Genomic DNA, 27,084 nt, shown 5'->3' on the forward strand with positions numbered 1-27,084 from the left:
TTTCAAGTTCTTCCATTCTATACTACAACTTATCTCCAGAGACTGTGTCAAATGCCTTTTTGATCAACAAAGCAACAAAATACTTTTCTTTGTCCTCCCAAACCTTTTCAACAATATACCTCTACTTGATACCATGCCAATTTAATTTTGCTCTTGATACCATGTCACCGCAGGTTAATAATTTTAATTTTGCTCTGTGGAACTTTCGTCAATATGCCCAATGTTGTAACCTCTATGTAGATTGAAGTTGAAAATCTGAAACAATACTTTCATCGTTCCATCTAAGATAGAAACCAGAGGTTTACCTGAATAAACTAAATCATCGAAAATACTTTTTAGACACCTTTCAAACACACCATAACGGAGACATGAAAATTTTAAATGTATTTGATGAGCTATGACAGGCAAAATGCCTGGCAAATTCCATACGTGATGCAGAGTACGATACTTCACTTTCCAACTCTCAATATACCAAATGACTTATTCTTTGACTGCATCGCATGCTTGCAAAGGATCTCTGACTACCTCCCTTTCCATGGAAGCCAATGTTAGGAAAGTGAAAAGAACCAGCAATTTGGAGGATCCCATGCAAACTGTCATCATCCCTTTCCTCTGCCAATGTGAGCAATGAAGCTACAGAATATGACTCTGCTCTGCCAATTATTGGGTTTGGGTTTGACTAATACTTTTATTAGCACCGTAGTCCTAGAGGAGGTTCCTGATGCCGGACATACACAAAATCAAGGTAACGATGTTTCCGTTAACATTGTTCAAACGCATCAATAAAAAATGTTTCCCATTGGCATATAGTGTGTGTATATTTTCTAAAGCATGAATAATGAAGCTATCAACCCACAACAAACTCAGACACCCAGGTCCTTTCAGTGCACTAGGTATTCAAACCCATAGAAACCCTGTTGTTTTTCTCGCTCAGAGCCTGTTCGCTCCCTGGACTTACATTCACGTGGAAGTCCGGAGAGATATATCTCTCATAGCCCATCGAGAAAAGCGGACGGATTCAAGCATGGAGTGTAAAGAACGAAAGCCAAATGACAATGCAGTCTTCAGATTGTGCAAACGTGGCCAATTGAAGGAAGCAGTGGACTTACTTAATGAAATGAAGCAGCATGGCGTGAGGGTTGGCAAGGATGCTTATGGATGTATTCTACAATTGTGCATAAATAAGAAGAATTTGATGGAAGGCAAAAGGGTTCAAAGCCATATGAATGAAAGTGGAGTCAAGGTTCACCGCTACATAATGAATCGTTTTGTGGATTTATATGCGAAATGCGGTAAGCTGAACGATGCACGTCACTTGTTTGACAAAATGTCAGAAAGAGACGTGTTTTCTTGGAATATCATGATCGCAGGATATTTGAAGGAAGAAATGGTGGAGGAGGCGCGCAAATTGTTTGAAGAAATGCCGAATCGAGATGCGGTGTCATGGAATTCGATGATTGCGGTGTATGCACGGAGTGGAGGAGCTCAGGAGGCAGTGAAGTTGTTTATGGAAATGCAGAGGGCAGGGGTTAGGTTTGATAAGTTTACGTTTGTAAGTGTTCTGTCAGCTTGCGCAACGTTGATGGATCTGCAGTTTGGAAAACAGGTGCATGGTCGCGCTTTTAGGATTGGATATGAGGCGAATGTACATCTGCAAAATACTCTTCTGAATATGTATGCAAAAAGTGGAAGTACGGAGGATGCACGTCAAGTGTTTGACGAAATGAAGGAACGAAATGTGGTGTCGTGGAATGCAATGATTGCAGGGTATGTTTGGAATGGGCTTGCAGAGGAAACCTTGGCATTGTTTCATCGTATGGAACGTGAAAACCTGGTGCCAGATCAGGTCACGCTTGCCAGTTTTCTAAGTGCATGTGTGAGATTTGGGAATGTATGTGATGCACGGCAGGTGTTTGACAAAATGACCGCGAGAGACGAGGTCTCATGGACTACAATGATAACAGGATATGCTCATAATGGTTATGGTGAGGAGGCCTTGAATTTGTTTAGGGAAATGCTGCTGGCAGGCATCAAGCCGGATGAGGTAACGTATGCTAGTGTTCTCTGCTCTTGTGCTGACCTAGCATGCCTAGCATGTGGTGAGGATGTCCACGCCTATATTATCAGAAGTGGATTTGAAGTTGATGTCCTCGTAGGGAGTGCCCTTCTTGACATGTATGCGAAATGTGGGAACATAGCGAATGCATGTCATGTATTCAATAGAATGCATGCACGCAATTTGGTTTCTTGGAATGCCATCATCTCAGGATGTGCTCTCAATGGACTTCCGGACCAGGCCATTGGACTCTTTGAACATATGGTGCGTGCAGGCATAAAGCCTAATCACATCACTTTTGTTGGTCTTTTCTCAGCATGCCGCTATGCCGGTTTAGTGGATGAGGGCCGTCGCTACTTTAACTCAATGAATGAAGATTATGGTGTTACCCCTCGTGCAGAACACTTTTCTTGTATGGTTGATCTTCTTGCTCGTTCTGGGTGCCTGGAAGAAGCAGAAGAGTTTATTAATAACTTACCAATTGAGCCTGATGGTATGATGTGGGCATCTTTGCTTGCTGGTTGTAAGATTCATGGAAATATGGAGCTAGGTAAACAAGTAGCAGAGACCCTTATGGAGGTTGAACCACAATATCCAGGACCGTATGTAATGCTGTCAAACATCTATGCTGCTGCTGGTAGTTGGGATGATGTTGCAACCATAGCAAAACTTATGGAAGAGAGGGGAGTAAGGAAGACGGCGGGATATAGCTGGATTGTGGTCAACAACAAAGTGCATAAATTCATAGCTGAAGATAGATCACATGCACAGTGGGAGAAAAGTTATGCAGCACTGGAGAAACTGGCAGATAAAATGAAGAGAGCTGGGTATGTAGACAACACAAACTTTGTCCTGCACAATGTGTCAGACCAACAGAAAGAAAGCTCTATTGGCTTTCACAGTGAGAAGCTGGCTATAGCATTTGGAATTATTAACACGCCTTCTGGGACACCAATTCGAGTCATGAAAAACCTTAGTGTATGTGGTAACTGCCACACTGCTATTAAGTTCATCTCCAAGATTGTTGGACGGGAAATCATTGTCCGGGATGCAAATCTCTTCCATTATTTCAGGGATGGGTTTTGTTCTTGCAAGGATTATTGGTGATACCAAATTCAATAGGCACTACTATCTTGTGAGATGTAAATCTAAACCAAAGAGTGAAACAGGACTTCTGGAAACTCGACAAGCTTCAGCAAATCAACTTGAGTCATGGGGTTGGCTTGTTGAGTGGACACTTTTGGTCGAACTCACAAGTTGCAACACAATTTCACCGGCCTATATTGCCAACTTGATGAGTGGTGGTAAGAGGTTGAATTTTTTTCACCATTTGCCATTTTACTTGATGTTTTGGACTGCAAGTGAGAGTTTTCAGTTGTCGAAGGATTTAGAGTGCATTTGTCGAGCGAAGACATATTTTCAAAAAAGTTTCAACCGTTTTGAGACCAAAAGGTTCCTGGGATGTGGGATATAGATTGAATGTCAAAGGCTATGTTCTCTGACTATATCTTCACTTGAGCAGTATTTTTTCATTGATGCCATATCCAGAAATAGAGTCAACATCAAAGGAGCCCTAGTACACAATATTGGAAGGTATTTAAAGGATCCTTCCCAATTTTCTGGTTCTCATTTTTATAAAATGTTACAAATTATCAGGGCTATTCTTAGCTTCATATTTTATGTAAACAGTGACCTGCCCTAAAAATCAAATTTCATCTCCACAAACTATTTTAAAATTGTGGAGAAAAGAGACTTATGTTTGGCACATTGCAAGGAACCTGGTGGGAATTGTCCAATGCAATATTTGAAATGGGCAAAAAGTGGTGCATGTACTTTCTTAGGTACCACCTTGCGTAAATCAATAATTATGATGCTAAAAATGTGCCAAAATGTATTGATGATTGTAAATATCAATTCTTTGTTGATCTAGTGCCATAAAACTTTTTTTGGGTTGGCAACTGACCCTTAATTAACAAAGTGGGTTCTTCCTTTCATATAGATGTCACCACTAAGGGCTGTTTATACCATTAAAATTACTCAGGGCTTGCACCTTGTTTGGAGATACCTTACCTATGACAAACTTCATAGGCTCAATAAACAATGACATATCACAAGCTAAGTCACTTGACATGGGAATTTGAGTGTCCAACACAGGGATGTAGGCCTCTAACAGGACACATAGGAAAGTTCATATATATCAACAATTAGATAATATACCTACATCAAATGATCATTGTTCAAACAAATAAGATACATCATACACAAATATAAACTAATTACTGAGGAGTTCTCTAGTTTTCTCATTCAGTGATCAAAATGTATTACATAGATTAAGATGAGATAAAATGATGAAACTGAAACATGATATATTATACTAATATACCATCACACTATAAATGGAATGCCAATGGAAAATAAAAATAGAGTATATTCCTAGAAGAATCTCATGGGTGACCACTGACAAGTCATGGGATATAATTCATCCTCCATCTCATACTCATCAAATTTATTAAGATCATCACCACTGCAACTGTTCCCTACCTCCTCATCTATATCCAGTCCAAGATTTGTATCTATCATGGTGGAGGATGAACCCTGAAGAGGATCAACATCATGAAAAGCAACTGCCTTTAGAACCAGTTCATTGAAATTCAACTTGGCCAATGCCAACTCAATGGTGCTGTAGATAACATATCATTACGGAATACATCCCACATCTTTGTCTTCCTGCATTACTCTTCCTTTGGCCTGTACATCAGATGATGGTTAGTATGCAGATGCACCAATGCCTCTGCTCTGGACTGTTCAAGCCTACTCTTCTTCAAAGTCAATGCATTCCCTTATCTGCTCTAGTTCCTCTCATAACAAGAGGATGAAGTAACCCAAAAGAGGAGCCTCATGTCTTAACTGTCGTAGAATAGTGTATACTGCTCCATGTGTTTACCTCCAATCTCAGGGCTTCTTAGGCCCACAATCTTTGATCACATCATAGCCTCCAAAATTTCCAATCACCCCAGTGGAAGTGGAAAACTCTAAAAGCCCCCCTCCACCTTGTCAAGGTTGGTCCTCCTCCAAAATATCATGCTCAATGCAATCTTCTTCCCACCTGAGATCTCCGTCCATGTGAGGAGGTAATCTATGTGTAGGCTCAATATTGAGTCCCTTCTCAGTGTCGTAGTTGGGATTCAATGTGAGAGCCAACCAATGCAATATGGAAAATTCTCAGAATTCAAAATTCAATGCAAAACTGAAATTCCACCCTCAACTTATTAGGTTTCTTGGATGTTAGCCCTGTGAAATTTCAGCCTTAGGGCTGCTACAAAATAAGGTACAAAACAGCACTGGAAAGAGTACAATGTTTTACTTCGAAATAGTCCAAATTTCTCACAATTCAAGATGAAAAAATATCAAATGAAAGGGATAAATTTCATCCCTTTTAGGGCAACTTATCAGCTAATATCCAGATCTGAAATTACACTTTTATAACAATGATAACTGTTGGAAATACTGAGAGGGGGGTGAATCAGTATTTCACTTCAATAGTTAATTATTAATTTTCAGAGCATTAGCATCAAATCAAAGAATAGATCAGCAACACATCACAAGAACAGTACACAAGAAATTTTAGGTGGAAACCCTTTTGGGAGAAAAACCATTGAATGCTTTTCTAATAATTTACAAGTACAATATTTCTTATCTCCAACTGAATGGGAACCTCCAACTTCCTAGTATTCTAGAAAAGCATTATGTCTATCAGGAAGCTCCAACTTCTGAAAGGATGCTCCAACACTCTAGTTTTACCAACTCCAACTGGAAGAACGCTCCAACACCTTGATTTTAACAGCTCCAACTGAAAGAATGCTCCAACACCCTGCAAGCTCCAACTTGCTCTAGCACCACCCTGCCACCTTGAAGTATTTTCGGGCTCCAACCTGAAGGAGACTTCACTCTCTGCCTTGCACCACCCAACCACCTTGAATATAAAACATAAAAGAATAAATGTGAGCTACCGTACCAGGGACAAAGACCCACTTACAATGATTTTTAAATAAACCCCTCTGCTGATGAATGCTCAAGATATGCAATGGTGTGCCAACAACTTTATCAAATCTTCAAAATTTCAGAATTGCCTCCGCTATTGTACAAACCCTAGCTTTCAACTCATAGTACAACACAGTGTAACAAATTGACAGGTCATACCTCTGTTTGCAATGCTTAACACTGATGCCTTCAACAAACTTCATCTTTTCTTCAAATTTCACTTTAGACAGGTTCCAATCAAATCATAAATGCTGCTCCTTAACCTTGCTTTGAAGATGCCTCAGTGATAATTTCCAAATCTGCCAGGGGGGGCGGGGGGACAAATTCTCCCTTTTTTCTACACCAACCAGCCCTTAAGGTTCCTTGACTGCAGGTATGGATAGACCTACTCAAAAGTTGTACTTGAATTTCGTTCAAATCTGTCACAGAAGGAGGGCTGAGACAAGTCTTTGTCCAGGTGTGAATTAGCCCTTAGTATGCTCTGAATTAGCCGAGGGACAGCCTTAGGATCATAACAGAAGATGCCTCGACCAGGGGTTGAGTAAGGCTGAGATTAGGTGTCTCTAGTAGAGCTGAATTATGCTTGCAGAAGCTCAGAACATTGTCTTGAATGAGCCTTAAAGGAGAGCCGAAGGAGTGTGCAAGTCCGAGCCCAAAACAATGCAAGTTAACCCATGGATATGTTGGAAATATTGAGAGGGGGGGGGTGAATCAATGTTTCTTTCAATTGTTAGATTATTCTAGTTAAGATCTTTTCACAAAATACACCAGAACACAAAGATGTAGAATAAAAAATACTCCTATTAATGAAAATAATGAGTACTCCAATCCTCTTATACAAATATTGAAGCTCCATTGTGAACAACAAAACCTTCCATTCCTTCAAGGCTCCAACCTTGAATGAGGACTCCAATCCTCAAATGTCAACCTAGGCTCCAACCTCTTCTAAGGACTCCAATCCTCAAGAATAAATCCAGGCTCCAACCTGGTTCTCTCTCAGGGCTCCAACCTTCAATCTTTCTAAAAACACTGCTTTAGAACATCATTGAAATGACTTGAAACCTGCTGCAATAACTTCTTCACATAGTACTCCATAGGTGCTTTACATGCTGCTCCAAGAAGTCTTCAAAGAAACCACTTTGAGGTCTGCTCAAGTGATACTCCAAGATGCCTTCAAAGACAGCTCAATAGGATCTTCACTGTCTTCAAGACCGCTTCCTCAAGAATACCAAGTCTGCTCCACATAATGTCACCATATATTGTTTTTAAAAGGACTTCCAAGATTGCTTCAATAGATGGTTAAGAATGCTTCCAAGAGAACTCCTTCAATTTGTCTACAAGGTCTGTTCCATTTCTTTATCAAGTCTGCTACAAGGGACCTCAACAACAACTACACGGATACTCCAACAGGCTTTAAAGTTTGTTAATTTTTAGGGCTTGCTTGTTCTCTGCTGTAGATAATTGCATTTTCAAAACTTTTCATCATTTATACATTGCATTCACCTCATTACATCATATCATCATTAGCAATTATGTGCAGAGAACAATAACATCAACAATGCAGTGGGACAATAAAGAATAGTAGAAGAAAAGCATGCATAAGAGAGACACTGGGATTTAGGTCAGAGACCAGGGCAAAATCCCACAAGGGGAAAAACTTAATTAGATTCTTCTTTTATTAGATATTCATCAATTGTTTAGTTGAGATACAAAATACAATGAGAATGAGATACAACAATCCCATCAGGCCTCCTAGGGCCAACCCAGGTCAGTTCACAACTTCACAACTTTGTTTGTGAACTGAACAATCTGATCTCTAGAGAGCTGCTGCCATATCAATGTCACACGAAGTATCATCCATGCCATAGGCATAAGTGTCATCACTGTCAAGGAACATCATCACTGTCACAAATCAGTACTGTCAAGTGTCATAAAATGTTATCTCTGTCATACACAATATCACATCTGCTGTAGTGACACTGTCACATCTGCCATCCATCATGTTAGAACTGTCATACTGGCATGTCATGGACTTTGTCATATCAAGATTACTGTTATGCATCATTCATCATCATGGAAATAAGTCATAGAGTGTCACTGCCATATGCCAAAGGTTACTGTCAAATCTGCCATATCACGATCACTGCCATGCATGCCATATAGAGTTTACTGCCAAGTCTGCCATATCAAGATTATTGCCATGTCACTGTCATACAAGGTAACATCTCCAGGGTCGTTGTAGTATAAATTACTGTTATGTCTCCAAGCCAAGATAAGGTCATAGATTCAGTCTAGATCATTGATGCAAATATATATCATTAGGTCATTGTTATGACATTCATCAAGATAATAATCTTTTCAAATTTGTTGCCATAACAATGTTCGTTGACATGCCATATATAAAAATCACTCAGCCAGATATTATTATAACCATATCACAGGTCATTACCATAGCGTCATAAAGGTCATAGTCATAGATCATAGTCATCGAGAGTACTGTGTTACTGAATATAGAGTATAGAGCGAGCCTCAAAAGTAAAGCGTTCCACAGAGTAAATACGGACCATGCGAGCCTCAATGTGAACCACAACGTATACAAAACAAGCTGTAGAACATATAATGCAAGTCATCTGGTAAACAATGCGAACTATATAGAGAAATACGAGCCACTGTGGAAAAGAACGAGTCACCATACAAACTACAGAGATAAGGAATGCGTGCCATAGATATATGTGAGTCACTGTGATGAAGTGCGAGTCATTGAGTGAGCCACACAGATATATGCTACAGACCGAGCTACACAGAGAGTGAGCCACTGTTGAAGAGTGCGAGCTACAGGAATTAAGTGCGTACCACTGTTGAAGAGTGAAAGCTTACTGAAATATACAAATGCGTGCCAGACTGAGATGTAATGTGATCCATAGATAAGAGTGAGCGACATATGGCTAACAAGTCACAGAGGAAATAACGAATCATGAAATGTATGTCACAACTGTCATTGAAATTTCAAATCATGATGTTGATCTTGTGAGTGTAGAATGATACATGAGGTCTCTTATATATGTGTGAGATGAGCCAAAGGGGTTTGGTGATCTTTCATATTGGAGAGGCTGACTTAATCTTAACAATAAAAAATGTCATAACAATATAATAATAATTAGAGGAGTGCCAAACATATAATAATATTTTCCTTTTCCCAATTTAAATTCTTCTTTGGGGTAGCTGGGTTTCCCTTTGGGGTTTCCTTGGGAAAATTCATCCTGAAGCTGCCCAAATTTCAACACTCCCTCTCAGCTAGGGAGGAATTTCCATCCGCATCATAAGTCTCATATCAAATGTATAGGTCTGCTGCATCATGTCTCAACTCGTCTCATTTCATCTCATAGAAGAAGAACAATTCACAATCGATAGTAGGGGAAATCGATTAGATCCTCCAAACCCTACAGGTCTCTAGGTCAAGTTCCATGTCCTTCATCTTAGCTGCATCAACAAGACATCCATCACATCACATCTCGTTTCAACTTGTCTTTCCTTTGATCATCAACTAAACAATAATGTCATTATCTATAGAAGAAGAATCATCATAAGGGAACTCTGACTACCACCCTATATCCATGGAAAATAGGGGAGATTAAATCTACCACCCTATATATATGATCGACAATAGGCATGATACCACTTACTATAAGAGGTAAGGATCACACTCTATCCTATTATCTGTTGATCTTCCCACCTTGACCCTCATGAGTCAAGTGATAGAACACCTGCATCCTCCAACTTGTGGGAGATACCCGATTTACTAGTGGTAAGGAACACACACAACCAAGTCTCCTGACCCATTGGCCAGATGGGGAGGTACAATCCCAACAAGCCCAGCTTGTGGGTAGGATGCCAACTGGGGTATACTCTGCTAGACCTGATAGGGGGAGGTACCTAACTTATCATAGAAGACAAGGATCACACACACCCTACAGTGACCATAGGGGAGATATCTGACCTACCACAAATGGTAGGGATCACACACACCTATTGTCTAGAGATTCCTCAATCCCAGGAGCTCTTCGGCTCGATTCCTCTCCCTGGGAGCTCAAACAGGGGAGAAGAGCATAACTCAGTGTCCTCGATCAGCCGTGATCCTTTCCCAGGAGGTTCACATCCATCCATCCAAGCTGCTCTCTGAAGACCAATAACTCCCCTTTTGGCAAACGCTTTGTAAGAATGTTAGCTATCAACTTATCTGGTGAAGCCTTGTTGCTTCAATTCCACAACAAATCACTGTCAGAGCCCTACTTCTCCCTTTGCACCATATCCAAGATATAGTGATATCTAATATCAGTATGCTTGGACCGATCATAAAACACAAGATTCCCTGAAAGTTGGATCTGTAGGAATTTAAGATCAGGAGAAACAGACATCCCTATCAAACCACGTGCTTGATCTTGTCTATTTTCCCATTTTGCCGCCTTGTCTTCATCTTTTGGTTTCTTCTCTTGGTCTGTGGCTATTCTGTAGAGACCTTTACTTCTAAGTAAATCTCCCATGTAGGCTACCCATTGGAAGTAGTTAGTGCTGTCAAGAATGACTTGACATGGACTTTCCATTTAAAAAAAAAACTGAAGCTGAAGATGCTGAAAGTAAGTGTTCCAATGGATAGATCTCGAAAAAATAGGCGGTTTTAAAAAAAACGGCTCTGAAAAAGGCTTCCGGATGAAGAAGTTATGGCTTTTTGAAAAAAAATTGTTGACGTTGCCGGCAAAGTGCGCGAATGTGCGGGAATGAAAAAATCCGCCCCCACAAAATGGAGACTTGAACCCAAGACCTCTACTCTCTTAAAATAGCTTTGAACCAATTGATCTATACAAAAAATTTGAGAGAGAGAGAGAGAGAGAGAGAGAGAGAGGGGGGGGGGCCTTGGTTTGCGTGCTTGCCTTGAGAAAGCTCTTTTTCCCTCCCGATCTGAAAAATGACGCAGCGAGGGCTACCGGAAACCTTTTCGCGTGAAACGAAAGGGGTTCCTCACTGGAACAGATACTCCGAACGCAACAGAGCAGTCCTCTCGGCCCGAAAGCAGTCAGAAACAGCAGATCTAGGAAACGACAGCCGCATGCAGTTCTACCGGCTTCAGATTTGGATCACCAACGGACGCGGCCCTCAAATAGCTCTGATACCATGTAGGAATTTACAGGGTAAGTTCCACAGAAAGAATACCAAAAGGACACCGCTCACAACCAGATCTCAAATCAATACACCAGTATTTTTGACGTGGTTAAAACCCTCAGAGTGCAAGGAGGGAAACAGTCCACGGTCTGTCCCAACGTGGGTACTACAGGCAATTTATTAATCAAAGAATGAAAATTTACATAAGCTTCTCTCATGCACGGATTCCATAGAGGTGCGGTGATTCTTCCAACACCCCCTCAAATGCAACTTGGGGGAATCGAACCTGGGTCCAAGCTCTGATACCATGTGGAGGTCTGCCATTACACCAAAACCTGCAGGTGTTGGTAAACATTCTAAACCAGTAACTAGGATCCATAATTTCCACCCTGAGGATCCTAGTTACTGGTTTAGAATGTTTACCAACACCTGCAGGTTTTGGTGTAATGGCAGACCTCCACATGGTATCAGAGCTTGGACCCAGGTTCGATTCCCCCAAGTTGCATTTGAGGGGGTGTTGGAAGAATCACCGCACCTCTATGGAATCCGTGCATGAGAGAAGCTTATGTAAATTTTCATTCTTTGATTAATAAATTGCCTGTAGTACCCACGTTGGGACAGGCCGTGGACTGTTTCCCTCCTTGCACTCTGAGGGTTTTAACCACGTCAAAAATACTGGTGTATTGATTTGAGATCTGGTTGTGAGCGGTGTCCTTTTGGTATTCTTTCTGTGGAACTTACCCTGTAAATTCCTACAGGATCCCACTCTTAATATCGCAGTCTATCATAGTCGTGCCAAGCACATGCTCAAACAACTCTCCAAAGAGCTTTCTCAACCACAATGCCTCTGCTATCCTCAAAGCAACAAACCTCTGTTTCTAGCTCATCCAAGAATTCATTGCAGATCTCAAGCTACTGTAGCACCCAAATGTGCTTTTCCTGTTAACGACATTTTCAGTCTCAGTGGGCATCGGTGTATCCATCAAGTTTCCGACAGTGTGTCTCAGTCCATGATTAATAGTTTCATGTAGATATCTCAACACATATTTAGTAGCAACCCCATATATATGTCCAGGCTCTAGAGTACATAATGCAAAGCAAGAATTCATCAGATTGTCTGCTCATCATAGGATCCATCAAATCAGTGTCTAAAGAGGAGTCCTTCTCAATTGCTTCAGTATAATCCATCATGCCAAAGTTTCTAACAACATACTTTCCTTAACAAGGAAGTCCTCATCATTTCTCTGTTACACTTCTAATGTTAAGTAGTTTATCATATGTGCTTAGAGGTTAACTCCCTTTGGTACTGAATATGGAGATGATCTAATTTTGTCAGAAAATAAATTATTAGCATATATGAAACCAAATATCAAAGACACACCTTCAACCTTGAAAAGGGGTTGGAGTCTGCTTCAACTGTTAAACAATCTAGGCATCTTAGGTCCAGGTGACTAGCTTGAGTTCATATGGGACTTTATTTAGTTTGCAATCATGAGCTTCCTACCCATACACCTCAAAGCCCTGAGGTAGCCCCAAATACGCTGCTCCCTTAAGTATGTCATGAAGGAAGCCAACTTCGCATCCATCAACGGGAGCCAAGATCTCATCATAGCCCTCTCTTGTTGAGAGCTTATCTCTTTTCCCTGTTTAGTATTGCGGAAGCATCTAATACTGCTGCATCTTGTCATCTAGAATGGTCCTTGCATGAAGGACATATAACTCTCATCATCTCATCAGACTATTTCGTTCAACTTGACAATCTACTCCCTCTGAATATGAAGCTTCTTCAATCATAGATATTAACTTGAGAGACTGCAATCCTTCCTTCGAGGTTTTGAGCTCTTGATGTTAATTTTAGGTATGTTCTATGCTGAGAGCAAATTTAATTCAATTTTCCATATTAGCTCAATATCAATTCCAGATTAGCAATCACATTTAGCATGATAGTAAAATGCAGATAGAACATTAACATAAATCGTAGAAAACAAGCCAAGACAAGAGGACACAAGATGTGGCGCTAGCCAGGGACAAACCCCAATGTGGTGAAACCCTTGATCAATTCTTCTTATGTTCTTTAGTAGTTCACCAGAGAGAGAGAGATAATACATATACATCAGAAGTGAACATTTTGACTTGACAAAATAAGAGCAGAGATCTTCACTAAGAAGATAACATGCGAGGTAGCTGATCTGAACACAGGTGATTCCATCACCAAGCTGCACCCATCACTGTGCTGCACTTCATTACACCATGCTGCACTATTCATGATCACTATGTTGCACCCAACAATGTGTTGCATTAACCATGCTGCATCCAACAGGCTGCACCCAACACTGAGTTGTTCTCATTGCGGTGCTGCTCCCATCACTGAGCTGCACTTTGTTGTACCCTTCATTGCACTATGCTGCACCCATCATACACTCAATGCATGCTGCAATACATCATGCTGCTGCTATATATCCATGCCCATCATCATGCTGCATCCATTGTGCTGTACCATACTGCACCATGTTGCTCCATGCACCTTACTGCACCATGTTGCCCATGCACCATACTGCACCATGCTGCTCCATGCACCTTACTGCACCATGCTGCCCATGCACCATACTGCACCATCACTACACTGCAATACTGTATCTTACGAGCCTTAGCTGCTTGCTATGGTTTGCAGCCTAGCAGAGCAGCTAGGCTATAGTTAGTAGTTTAGCCCTTAATGACAGCTGCTCCCAACTGTACCTCATCCAAGCTTAGGACAACGATTAGTTATGACTAGATGTGACAGTTGATGAGGGGATCTTTACGTCTAAGATTGGGCCTCTTTAGGCCTCCTTATTGCGACTTCCATACCTTCCTTTTTGATGTTGTCCCTGTCCAAAGAGATGTCAGATTAGGCATCATATAACTGTGGTATGATTGCGGCTAGGGCACTCTTGAATACACTTCCTTTTGACTGCGTCTGGAGCTATTTAAGACCTCATCTTTCCAACATACATGAATCCTTCTCTTGCTGCTTAGAACCCTCAATGACTGCGGATTATACCAGCGTGTAGACCTCTCCTTATTCTGCGTTAGGCCTTAAGGTCATCTCCATAGGGAACAACGTTAGACTGACAACATTTAGGGCATCGTACTTAGGCTTCTTATTGCTGTGTAGAAAGGTCCCATTTAGGACAGCATGGAACCTTGTGTAGACTCCACCATAAGCGTTGTCCTCCAAGACAACGTTAGGCTTCTACCATATTAGGGCAACGTAGAGCCTTCTTTCCCTTTTGACTGTAAGTAGGGCTAGGGTAACTCCTCTTAGGGCAGCGTATAGATTTTCTTTAGATAGTGTCTAGAGTTAGGGCAAACCCTCTAGGTCAGTGTATTCTCTTAGTGACTCCTTCCACTAAAACCCAAAGACAAGTGGAGAGGAAGAGATCACAAGAAGAGTGTGTCCAAATGACTAGCAAGCCACCTCTTTTTATACTAAAACGTTGAACACAAGTGGGGGCAATTTGGTTGTTGACCGACCTTGACAAATTGTCCCATAACACAAATAAATTCATATCTCCATGAATACATGTCGGAATCAGATGATTTTTAGATCAATCCTACACCTCTCGAGGAGAGGAATCCAAGAAAAATATCAACTGCCATTAATAAGTAGACCCACATGGAGTTTGGCCCTAGTTGACAATTTTAACACTTGCCCATTTCATGTGCTACTCAAGTCGTGGGATGGTTCTATATCCTTCTCAATCTCGATAGAGAGGACTTGGTCCTCACATTCCTCATACGTACCTGTGACCCCTTAACAAGAGCAAGAGCAATAATGACAAAGTAAATAATCATAATGAAGGTGTACCTGATGATAATACCAGACTATCTTTCTTCTTTAGAAATGAGAGCGTCTCCTTCATTTTCTTGCACCAACCCCCTCTTGGAGCATCTTCGGCCCTGCAATTACTTTAGTTTCTTCACATGTGTGACAGAGTTTGATGAATTCTAGACTTCCTCTTCTTTGTAAGACTTCTTGTTTTTCTTCGCTAGTCTTCTTGCATTTAGTTAGGCCCTTCCTTTATCACTTCGTACTTCCTTACTTTTTTTTGAGTTGCAGATCAAATAGATGGGTGATGCTCATAGTAGGTCGAATTCATTGCTATTTATAGTTGATTGAAGCTCTTCTATCAGGACAACATGAAGGACTTGAAGCCAACTTGAAGGGTAAGGAAACCGACTTGGTGGAGGAGGGATAAAACACATAAAAAAATAACTTTCTTTTCTTGACATAAGGAGTCTTAATACATATTGACTTTGACTCAAGACACAAACCTAGAGTCTTTCAATAGAGGCTTGACCTAGAAACAAATACATAGAGCATGAAACCCATGCTCATGAAATATTTTTTTCTTTTCTAATAATTTTTCTTTTTCTTTCTTTTGACAAATACATTACATCATGACTCAAAGACTATTATGAAGGCCGACACTAGTTACATTCTTCAACACTCCCTCTTAACTAGGGAGGTATTTATAATTATACATATATTAAGGTACAAGGATGAACTCAAAATGATATGTTCTAGGAAGAGTCATAGCATACACAATGCTAAAGATTAGATACTTGACCAAGGTATCTAACTGGTTGGGACTAAGGTGTTCTCCAAGCTTCTACTGCTATTGGTACCATCAGGCTTTAGTTCTAACACCAACCCACATGGATCTAGGTATCGTATCCAAGGTCGGAGCTCCACAAGGCCAACCATACCCTCCCTACTTTGGGATCTAGACCAGTGTTGCACGAACGCCCCCCCAGGTTAGAACTCGGATTCGTGACCCGTACGAATTCGTGGGTGAATCGACCTCAGAACCACGTGCTGGAAATTTGGAAATGTGGATTAGGATGGAAAAAAACGATTCCTGTTCTGTGGGAACCATCTGGCCCGATCTGCGTTTCCGTACACCAAGACGTGGTTCCGGGGCCGGATCATCCGGTGGATCCGCCGTGGATTGGGGCTGACTCTGGGTGGATCATGGCTGCTTCCGTGGGCCGCCGGCCGGTTTTGCTGCGTGGACCCACAAAATCATTTTTATTTTATTTTATTTTTGTTTAATTGTGGTTGGGGGTGGGTTTAACTTGGGTTAGGGAAAATAATGAAGGGAATAAAAGTCTATTTCTCCTCTCATTTCCTCACTCTTGTATTTTTGGAGAGCTTGGAGAAGAGAGGAGAAGAGAGGAGAAGAGAGACTTGAGGAGAGCTTGGAGGAGTGAAGGAGGAGGAGCTAGGAGCAATGAAGGAGGAGGAACTTGGAGGAGTAAAGAAGGGCTTCCATCTACAAGAGCTAAAGAGGTAAATGCAAACCCCAAACTCCCTCATTTTTTTGTCATTGTTTTTTGTATTTTTTCTCCTCCCTCTCCTACTCTTTCCCATTCTTTCTTCTTGCTCATTTAATTGCATGTTGTCCACCACTTATATTCATATTCCAAGATGGTGTTCTTTTGGCTTCTATGTATGATTCCACTTTTGGTTTTCATGATGGCAAGGGTGAGTAGGAATAGAAGGGAAGAAGAGCAAGAGGATAGTGGTCCCCATATGAGTGACCCAATGTATGATGAGGAGGAAGGGTTTGAAGAGGAAGGGGATGAACCTAGATAGAACACTGAAACTCTAGAGGGGAAAGCTACGTTGACACCTTTTTGGAACTATGTGATCAAACTTGAAGGGGGAAAAGGTGGTGGAAGCTACAGGTTTTTGTGCCCTCATGGTTGTCATGGAGGAAAACCATATAGTGGTTCATATACCTGTGTGAGGAGGCATCTTTGTGGGGTGAAGGATAGTGATGAGAAAAAGGGTGCCGTGGGGATACAAATTTTCCCAAACGTTTCAACTGAACAAATAAGAAAATACATCCAAATAGAGGAGGTTGCATAACAAAAAAGTGAGAAACAAAAAACTCAGTCTGAATCAAGTGCAACCTCTAGATTTGGTAGCTCATCTCCTCATGGTACTTTTGCAACTTCTGGAGGTAGAACAATAGGGGATTTCCTTAATGTTGTTGGGAGGGATGATGTGGATGGAAAGATAGTTTGATTTCTTTGTGCTTGCGGTGTACCATTCAATTTGCTTCGCTCTCCCTACTGGCATGATATGGTTAAGGCCATCAATGAAGCCCCAAAAGGGTACAAAAACCCCAACTATGAGAAAGCTAGAACAATGTTACTAGAAAGAGAAAAAGCAAAGATTCAAAGAGTTTTGACACGTTTTACAAATGAGTGGGTGGATTGTGGGGTATCCATTCTACCAAATGGGTGGACAAATATTAGAAACCAACATTTGATAAATGTTCTTGGTGTTTCTGCTAGTGGTGCAATATTTATTACATGTCTCGACTCCTCCTCCATCAGTGCAACTTCCCAAAACATTGCGATTCTCCTATTGCAATCAATCAAAGATGTTGGTCCTAATAATGTGGTTCAAGTGATCACTGATAATGCAACAAATTGTAAGGCAACAATAAAAGTTATTGAGCGTACTCATCCACACATCTTTTGGTCTGGGTGCTTGGTGCACACATTGAACCTTTTGATGCATGATATTGTGAAGCATAAAGAATGTGGATGGATTAATGAGCTTTACAAGAGAGGGAAGCAACTCATTAAATTTATCACAGGGCATACAAGGGTAAACTACTTTTATGGCACTTACTCCAAGTTGCAGTTGTTTAAACTTAAAAAACCAAGATTTGCAAGTTATTACCTCACCTTTAGGCAGCTAGTGAAGCTGAGACAAGCTTTAACTAATATGGTGACCTCTAAATCATGGGAGGAAATTAACACTGATAGAGATGGTGCTAATGTAGCCAAGGACACTATTCTTGACATGTTATTTTGGTCACAGATTAAATATGTTTTGCAATTCACCAAACCAATTTATTACATGATCAAGTTTGTAGATTCAAATCGGTCAATAATTGGGGAGGTGTATGAGCAAATGGATAGCTTGTTAGGGAAAATTAAAGACATTGTTGAGCTTAGAGATATCACTTTGTACAATTATATTTGTGTAGAGGTGGAAAAATGATGGGATATGCTAAACATTCCATTGCATGCCTTAGCATATGTTTTGATACCTAAATACTATCATCCATCATGGCTTTCAACACCAGCAATTGGGGGGGTGAGCAGGAGAAAACCACACCTAGATCCAGAGGTTTTAGAGGCTTATATGAGAGCACTGGATGAATTAGTCTCTGATGAGAAGGAGGCTGCCATGGTATCGAAACAGTTGCACAACTATACACTTAGCATTGGTCCATTTGGGAGCATGCATGCAATTAGAGATCGAAAGACTTTTTCTTCTTTTGAGTGGTGGAACATGCATGGAGGTGCTACTCCACTTCTACAGACTTTGACATTGCAGGTGCAATCACAGGTGGTAAACCCTTCTTCTACAAAGAGGTGTTGGAGTTAAAAGGAACATATTAAATTTAAACCGGGTAGAGAGCTTGGTTTATGTTCACTACAACTTGTGATTGTTGTCCTATTACTGGGATGATGCAAAGACCAATAAAGACCTTAAGGTTTGGGGCATAAATCCAAAGGAGCCCAATTTTGGAGGATGGAGTGTTGTGATTAGAGAAATTAGAGGATGCTCTTAGCCAGAATGATGATGATCAAGTTGAGATGCCACCCCCATCTAGTACCTTGGTTCCCAGGTTCCATGCTTCAACACCAACAATAAGGGCTTCATCTTCATCAATTTCAGTGCCACAACTTCCACAACCACCATCTTCTTCATTGCCACCATGTGGAGGCCCACTGCCACGTACTGTTCGTGGTGGAAGGAGGATAGATTAGTAGATATATTCACAATTTACTACTTTTGTCATAAATTAGGCTTGTAGGCTTGTTCTGAATTTGAACTTTTTTGTCTTACTCTTTCTAGTTCAGTGTATACTTGAGTCTTGGTGGTGGCCAAGTGGCCTATTTTGTAAATATTATTATTTGAATTTTGGACATGACTAATGTTGACAGTTGCTCATTTGCTAGATAAGTTACTTGAATGTTTGATGATTTTATCTTCTAAATGTTTTATGTTCTATAATATGCGTAAAAATTTGATATATGTTTGTAATTGCTAGAATCTAGATGGTTGATGCTCGAATAATTAATCATTGATGTACAATGGAATCATGGATGCCATATCTATCTGCATTTATGTAAAAATATGCATGTTTTCATGTCTTCTATAACTAATTTGGTATTTGGAATGTTTTTTTGAATATAAATGCAATATATATATATATATATATATATATATATATATATATATATATATATATATATATATATATATATATCTATCTATCTATCGATATATATATATATATATATATATATATATATATATATATATATATATATAGTAGACGCTTCCAAGACGCTTCGCTTACTAGATTTTTGGGAAATGATGCTTCCATGTCCCTGCTTCCAAAAAACGTCCCCGCTTTGTGCAACGTTGATCTAGACATCATCATAGGTCGCTAGATGTCCTCCCAAGCATCATACATGCACGCAACCCAAGATGCTTCATCTCTCCCTATATACTAAATCGGATATATCCATCAGTCCCAGCATGATTCCAAATCGTTCAACCTTCTTATGGAGAGATTTGGCTGTACAATCACAACCCCAATTAGTAACAAACTTTCAAATACATACAAGTTAGCACAAACCTCCAGGGTCCTCAAATATTCAAATGCTACTTAGGTTATCATCATATTATTCAAACACATCTCGTCGGAAGCTTCCTTCTTCAATTTTCTAGCAGCACCAAACTCAACCTCAACACTTCTTCCAAAACATCTAAATCTTGTTTATAACTTCATTAATCATGAACAACCATCTGTAGTGCTTTAGCTATTCTCTGATCACATTCTTTCTTCAAGGTCTTATAGTTGTCACAATATGCCCTTCCTCTTAATTGGGGAGATATACCCTTTCTTTATCCAAGCTTCTTCTTTATAACAAAAACCTCTTTCTTTCAGCGATACATGCTCTTTTATTTGTATCATCATATCATCAAAGAAACTTCAGCGTTTCAAAGCTTCATTCCTTCAGGAACATCATTCTTTCTATGGCAACAAGGTCATCTATCCATTTTAATTACCCTAACAATATAGAATCTTAATGATTCTATAACAAACCCTAGCCATGGAAGAGTTAGTAATATAGAATATTTAAAAATGATCAAACCTACTTAAATGATGAAGACTTGGTACAAGTCTTTATACATACCTTGAGTTACTTCTTTCACAAAACTTGTAGGGCCTCCTCTTGAAAGGCTCCCTTTTACCTTGAAATATGAACATTTCTTTATGTACCTGCAACATTTACTTGACAAGTACCAAAAGTATACAAGTACAAGAGTCTGATAACAAACTTCAAACCTTAAGTCATCTTTTAAGATATCAACTCTAGGGTTTCGAATTTAGTTCTATACTTTCCTAAGGTTTCCAGTTTCTCCCTAGACTTCCTACAAACCCTAGAGACTAATAAGCTAGAGAATAAGGTTAGGGTTTCTTACGGTTTACAAGAGCTTAGATGTCAATAATTTTATAACGGTTACAATCCCTAGATTTCAAAAACCCTAATTAGAATTTTCAGAAATAATTATACATACCTTATATCCTACTTACCTCATGTTATCTTTGCAAGTGACTTCCTTTCAATGATAACGTTGTACCTTCTTTTGTTCTGCATTCAAGACAAGATTGAATTTTGCTTCTTTTGTTTAAGGTGTTCAGTTGTAGATCTTCAGCTTAGCTTTTATAAACCACATGCCACTTTCTTATTGCAATTTTCAAGCCTTTGAAAATATCACCACAATTCTTCCTCTACAAGTCCACTGGACTATAACTTTGTACCACACAACTTCAGATCATTATAATTTTTTTCAAATCACTAATCTATTATTGCAACCTAGAATAACTCCAACTCTGACTATAAGTTCGTATCGCAGTAGCTTCAATTACACCCTTGGGTCATTGTATTTTTGTCTCCTAATTTGGATAGACAGACCTACAACTTTGGATGACTCTACCGCAACTTCAGATAGACTAATTTGGATGGCTCTAACTTCAGATCACACATGTAATTTTGAGTTACTGCAACTTCGGATGATAGACTTGCAATTTCGGATAGGTAGATTAATGTAGCTTCGGTCTTCTTCTATTAGTATGATGCTTCTTACTGCAATCTTTGGGTTACTATGGTACCACTGTACCTTCGTTGTGAGTAGACTTGAATATCTCGGTTATCACCTTTCCAACAAAACTTTCAAAATTTCATATTTCATAGAACTTTGTATTTATGCCCAAATCTTTGCCTTTTTCCACAGGGATCTCTGCTACTATCAGAGATTATGTTGATTGGTGCTTCATAATAGACCTTCCAGCTAGGTCTATAAGGCCTCTAAACAAACCAACTTTGGTTTCTTTCTTGAGAAGGGTCTTCGCTGGAGATTGGGACTGATGTTAGTTCACCAAAGACATCTCAAAAATGTGATTCGGTCATCTCTGTAATGATGCACAAAACTTGAATTTTGGACCCTCTGAGGTGACACCAAAATTCAGATGAACACAAATCTTGGCTTTCTCTTCCAAAGGATTCGACCTAGTCTAGGCTTATAACCTAGTACTTTGGATCCCACAAACAATGCTTTAAATTCCTTTGCTTTCCTAACTCAAACCTACAATCTAACCGTAGGGAATGTGTCTTACAAATATGCCCAGAATGTTTGATTCTTCATTCATATTTTTCTTCTAGGAGCTTGGTCCTAGAGAATTAGCTTCACTTCCTTGTCTTGAAGCCCTTGTGACTTTTTAACTGCACTCATACTGATGTCCTAAGCTCTAATACCATGTTGATAAATCCATTAGGGCAACATTAGGGTTTCTTATTAGTTTGATTTCTCTTTTACTTGACAATTTCTTGTGATTAGTTATTAATTCTTCTTCTTTGTTATTATCTTTTCATCATCAAGGCAATTGCTAAGACTATTAAGATCATAAAGACAACAAGATAACCCAAGATGTAGGCACTCGGCCAGGGCAAAATCCCTAAGAAGTGGAAAACCCAGTCAAACTCTTCCACTAGTAGATTCAAATCAAATTGAGACAATCTTGACCTTTTGACCAAAACATAGACTCCCTTCATCCACCAAGTCAACCCTTAACATCAATGAAGTTATCTAGAATCTTGGCTCTTCTTCTCTGCAACTTCCTCAATTCGACTAACATCTTTGGTCATGCAATTAGTTTAGTTTCTTCTCATGTGTGACAGAGTATGATGAATTCCAAACTTCCTCTTCTTTTTAAGACTTCTTGTTTTTCTTTGCTAGTCTTCTTGCATTTGGTTAGGCCCTTCCTATATTACTTTGTACTTCCTTACTTTTTCTTGAGTTGCGGATCGAATAGATGGGTGATGCTCATAGTAGGTCGAATTCATTGCTATTTATAGTTGATCGAAGCTCTTCTATTAGGCCAACATGAAGGACTTGAAGCCGACTTGAAGGGTGAGGAAACCGACTTGGGGGAGGAGGGATAAAACACAAAAAAATAATTTCCTTTTCTTGACATAAGGAGTCTTAATACATTTTTACTTTGACTCAAGACACAAACCTAGAGGCCTTCAATGGAGGATTGACCTAGAAACAAATAGATAAAGCATGAAACCCATGCTCATAAAATAAATTTTTCTTTCTCTTTATTTTGACAAATACATTACATCATGACTCAAATACTATTATGAAGACTGAGACTAGTTACATTCTTCAACACTTCCTCTTAACTAGGGAGGTAATCATAACTATACATATATATGTTAATTTGGCAGCTCAGTGACAAATTCCAAGCATGGGATGGGATTCCTCTTTTCAATCTTTTCAAGAGGACCAATTTTGACTGTTGAAGCATTCCATTGGAAAAGGGAAAGTGTATTTTTGAATTAATAGCCCAATTGTGCATATTTGATTAGGTCGGCCCTAAAGCAAATTGGACACCCTTGGAAGGCTATAAATACAAGTGACCTCAACCTCATTTGGATAATCATCTTGGATCATTCTTCTATTCCATTTCTTTTTTTTGGCTCACATAGGCTTGAGGCAAGTCCACAGAGGAATGGGTTCTCACGAAGGTGAAATTGCAGGGTCTGAAGCTTGCATCTCTGTTTTAGGATTTTGGGTCTTAGCCGTGGGCATGCCACAGAGAAATTTCGGCCGCAACCGCAAGCAGGCGGGTTCATCCATGTGATTGAAGCCTTTCAGCCGCACACACATCGCATCATCTATGCAGTTGGAAACTAGGGTTTGGTTTTTCCATTGACTCCAAAATTCGCTCGTTGATTACCGAGATTGGTAGTTGACTGCTAACAATGACAGTTGATCACAGGCCTTTGAATTAGGGTTTTGGAGTATTAGTATTATTGGGTTCATCTCATGGGTATTGTTTAGTTGATTTTGCTGGATAGGTTTGTGTTGCTGATATGGATCATTGTATTTTCTTTTGCTGAATCATTCAATGACAATCTAATAAGAAGAAGAATTTGAAAGGTTTTTCCCCATAGTGGGTTTTGCCTTGGTCTCCGACTAATCCTGGCGTCTCTATGTGTGAATTGCTTTTCTTCTATTGTTCCTTTATGTTCCACTGCCTTGATGATGGTATTGTTCTTTCTATATAGTTGCATATGTTGTTGAATAATGATATGATGATATGGGGTGAATTTAATGTGTAATGAAGAAATGCAATTATCAAAGGAAAGAACAATATAGACTTAAGAGAACTTAACATGGTGTCAAAGCTGGGCTGAAGAAAAGTCATTGAATATCACCCCTATGAAGACACCATTAATGGAAGCAAGAGAAGATGGAGGAGACCTAAAATAATATTAGGGTTTGAAGGGAACCCTAGGCAATTGGGTTATTAGGTTTGATGGATATTATGAGGTTAAAGTTGATGAGAAACCCTGGTTTATGGAAAAGATCTGAGATATAGAAACCCTAACGTGATTGATGTGAAGATGTTCAAGCACTTGAGACAGATTTGATGAAGCCCTAGATGGGATAGTCTCTATTAGGCCTGGTTGTTGATGAAGTTGGTTGAAATATTGAAGGCAACATTGTCATATGGATAATGGATGGTAATAACTCTTGAAGGTTGGTTCAAGAGGGAGATGATCAAGTCTCATTAAAGATAAGCATTTTTCCATTTATGGTGCTCCTTTATGTCTTTACTTTTGTTTAGACTTATTGATCTGATTATTGTTTTGATTATTACTTATATTTCTTGCATGTAGATGTGAGTATTTGGATACTTCTAACTTCTTGATGAGATGTGATAAGTGGATCCTTCTTGAGGATCATCTAAGATGCAGGAAAAAATGGCTAGTGCAAGAATAGAAGAGCTACAATTTCCCATGATGAGGAGATTGACAAAATGTTATAACTACCTATGTCAAATAAGAAGGTGCACAGGGATCTGAATACTACAAGGTAAATATGATGTGTTGTTTCAATGTTATGTTTCAACTGCAATATTGGATGGCAAGGTAAGTCTTAAGATATGTTGAGAATGTCTCCTTCACAAATGGCTCATGCATGCATATGAAAGTACGTTTGATTCATGGTACTTATGATGAAATGGTGCACTTGGTATTGAACAAGTATCTTACTTTTTAGACATGATGAATTTCTTGATTCTATGAAGCTACTTAAAAATATTGATTTTTGATATATTGGTATACTTGATGTTTGGCCAACATCTATCATTTTTAGACATGATGGTTCTCCTAATCTTGTAAAGAAGGCCAACACATTGATTCCTATATATGGTAGCTTGATACTATTTGTAACAAGCATGGTAACCATGATGATAGAAGTATAATAATAATACTAATATTCAGGATCTTCTTGTTGACCTTGTTTAGATTTTGATAAGCTTTGTGAATTGGACAATGTAATTATGACATATGGTAAAATTGGATGCCCTGACTTGATGATTAATGATAAAGAAGTTATGTAGTGATTATAATCTTTGAAGTATGATGATACACATGTTAGCTGCCCCAATCATATGACAATAACCTTTGATGAAAGTTTGATGTCATGTTCTTATTTGATGATGAAATAACTGAGGCTAACATGTTATAACCATGATGAATATATGATATAGTTTGACTTTATGATCTAACATGACAATATTATATACAAGTTGATGACTTGAATGATAATGACTGAACTGACTTCTCATTAAGAGGGAGAAACTCTTCATAATATCCCTATAGCTATTGTGTTGAAATTTCATGACTAAAAAAACTTTCCAACAATCCTAATCCGGTCTTAATTTCACCCTATCATTCCCATTCAGTTAAATGCCCTTTCCCATAAACATACATTCAACATATAGAATTTTGGAAGCGAAATTTTCATATTAAAACACATGGGACTGTCAACACATGCTGAAAATAAATATGTACATAACCAGACCAACGACACACATAAAAATACACGCAAATTTTTGGTCAACTTATACCCAGGCAAAACCCCTTCAATCTTCTCTGAGGAAAACCTATTTGAGAGCTCTTCAAATTTATTTATCTTTCAAGTTCAGGAAAAATACATTTGCAGACAAAACAAAACAACAAAATACAACTTATCTCTTAAGCCAAAAACTCCTTGAAAACCGTGCCCACTTTGCCTCGATTTCTGTGCCCACTTGAAGTTGAAAATATGTACTGTACAGACTATACCGTACAGACTGTATAGATTTTCGTACTGCTGTACGGACTGTACAATTTTTATTTTTCTTTTCAAAAACTTCTCTCGAACATCGTGCATCTCACCACATTCAATGTTGTTCGTACTGTACCTTCTGCTGTCATCTAAGCCTTGATTTCCATGCCCAACTTTGCCTAGAAATTGCTCCTTCAACTTGCTGCAACAAATTTCTCCTGCAGAACTTTTCTTTAGTTCTCAGTGTCCTTTCTCCAATCTTCTCATGAAGAATGAATCTAGTCTCTCTTTTCTTTTCCCCCTTTTGTTTCCCTAAATGACTTTTGGGCAACCCTAAGATCTAATGGCTCAGATTCATTTAGATCAAGGGATGAGAATAAATGTGCATTTAATTCTCACTTTCTATTTTTTAACTCACCCATTAAATAAAGTACCCACATTGTACTTTATGTCTAAAGTCACTTTTCACTTTATAATTTAACATTGACTTTACCACTTATAAAGTCACTTTCACTTTATAAAGTCACACTTAGGAAAATAATTATTTTGGACACTTTTCCTTAGGTAGAGACTAACCCATGGGAAACCACTTGTCCAAGGTACATTAAAAATCAACACTTCCTCTTACAGAGGAAAGTGTTTCTCACCACACCCATTTTGTCCCTCAAATGGACATGCTTGCCTCTTGGCAAGGACTTCGTGAGAACATCAACCACTTGCTTCATATACTCCAGCTTCACTACCCCCTTCTGAACATAGTCCCTGATGAAATGATATTTGATGTCAATGTGTTTTAACCTGTCATGAAACACTAGATTCTCCGTGAGTTTAATGCAACTTTGATTATCACAGTGAATAACCGTCGGTCTCAACTCCTGATCAAATAGGCCATACAACAACTTGCAAAGCCAAATGGTCTCACAACTAGCCTGGCTAGCAGCCATATACTCAGCCTTAGAAGAGCTCAAAGCAACTGAATTTTGCTTTCGACTGAACCACGACACAATCGCCGAACCCAATCTGAAGCAACACCTTGAAGTGCTTTTCCTGTCAGAAGCAC

The 27,084-nt window shown here is 39.3% G+C and overlaps 1 pseudogene; it reads left to right on the top strand.

Annotated features, from left to right (window-relative positions):
• The first annotated feature begins 838 nt into the window (after positions 1–838).
• On the top strand, positions 839–3,163 carry LOC149243588 (pentatricopeptide repeat-containing protein At1g08070, chloroplastic pseudogene; annotated as a pseudogene).
• Positions 3,164–27,084: the final 23,921 nt, after the last annotated feature.

Source organism: Pinus tabuliformis, chromosome 8, assembly GCF_031772625.1.
Source record: "Pinus tabuliformis cultivar Carrire ecotype Pingquan chromosome 8, CPIR1, whole genome shotgun sequence".
Taxonomy (NCBI): Eukaryota; Viridiplantae; Streptophyta; class Pinopsida; order Pinales; family Pinaceae; genus Pinus; species Pinus tabuliformis.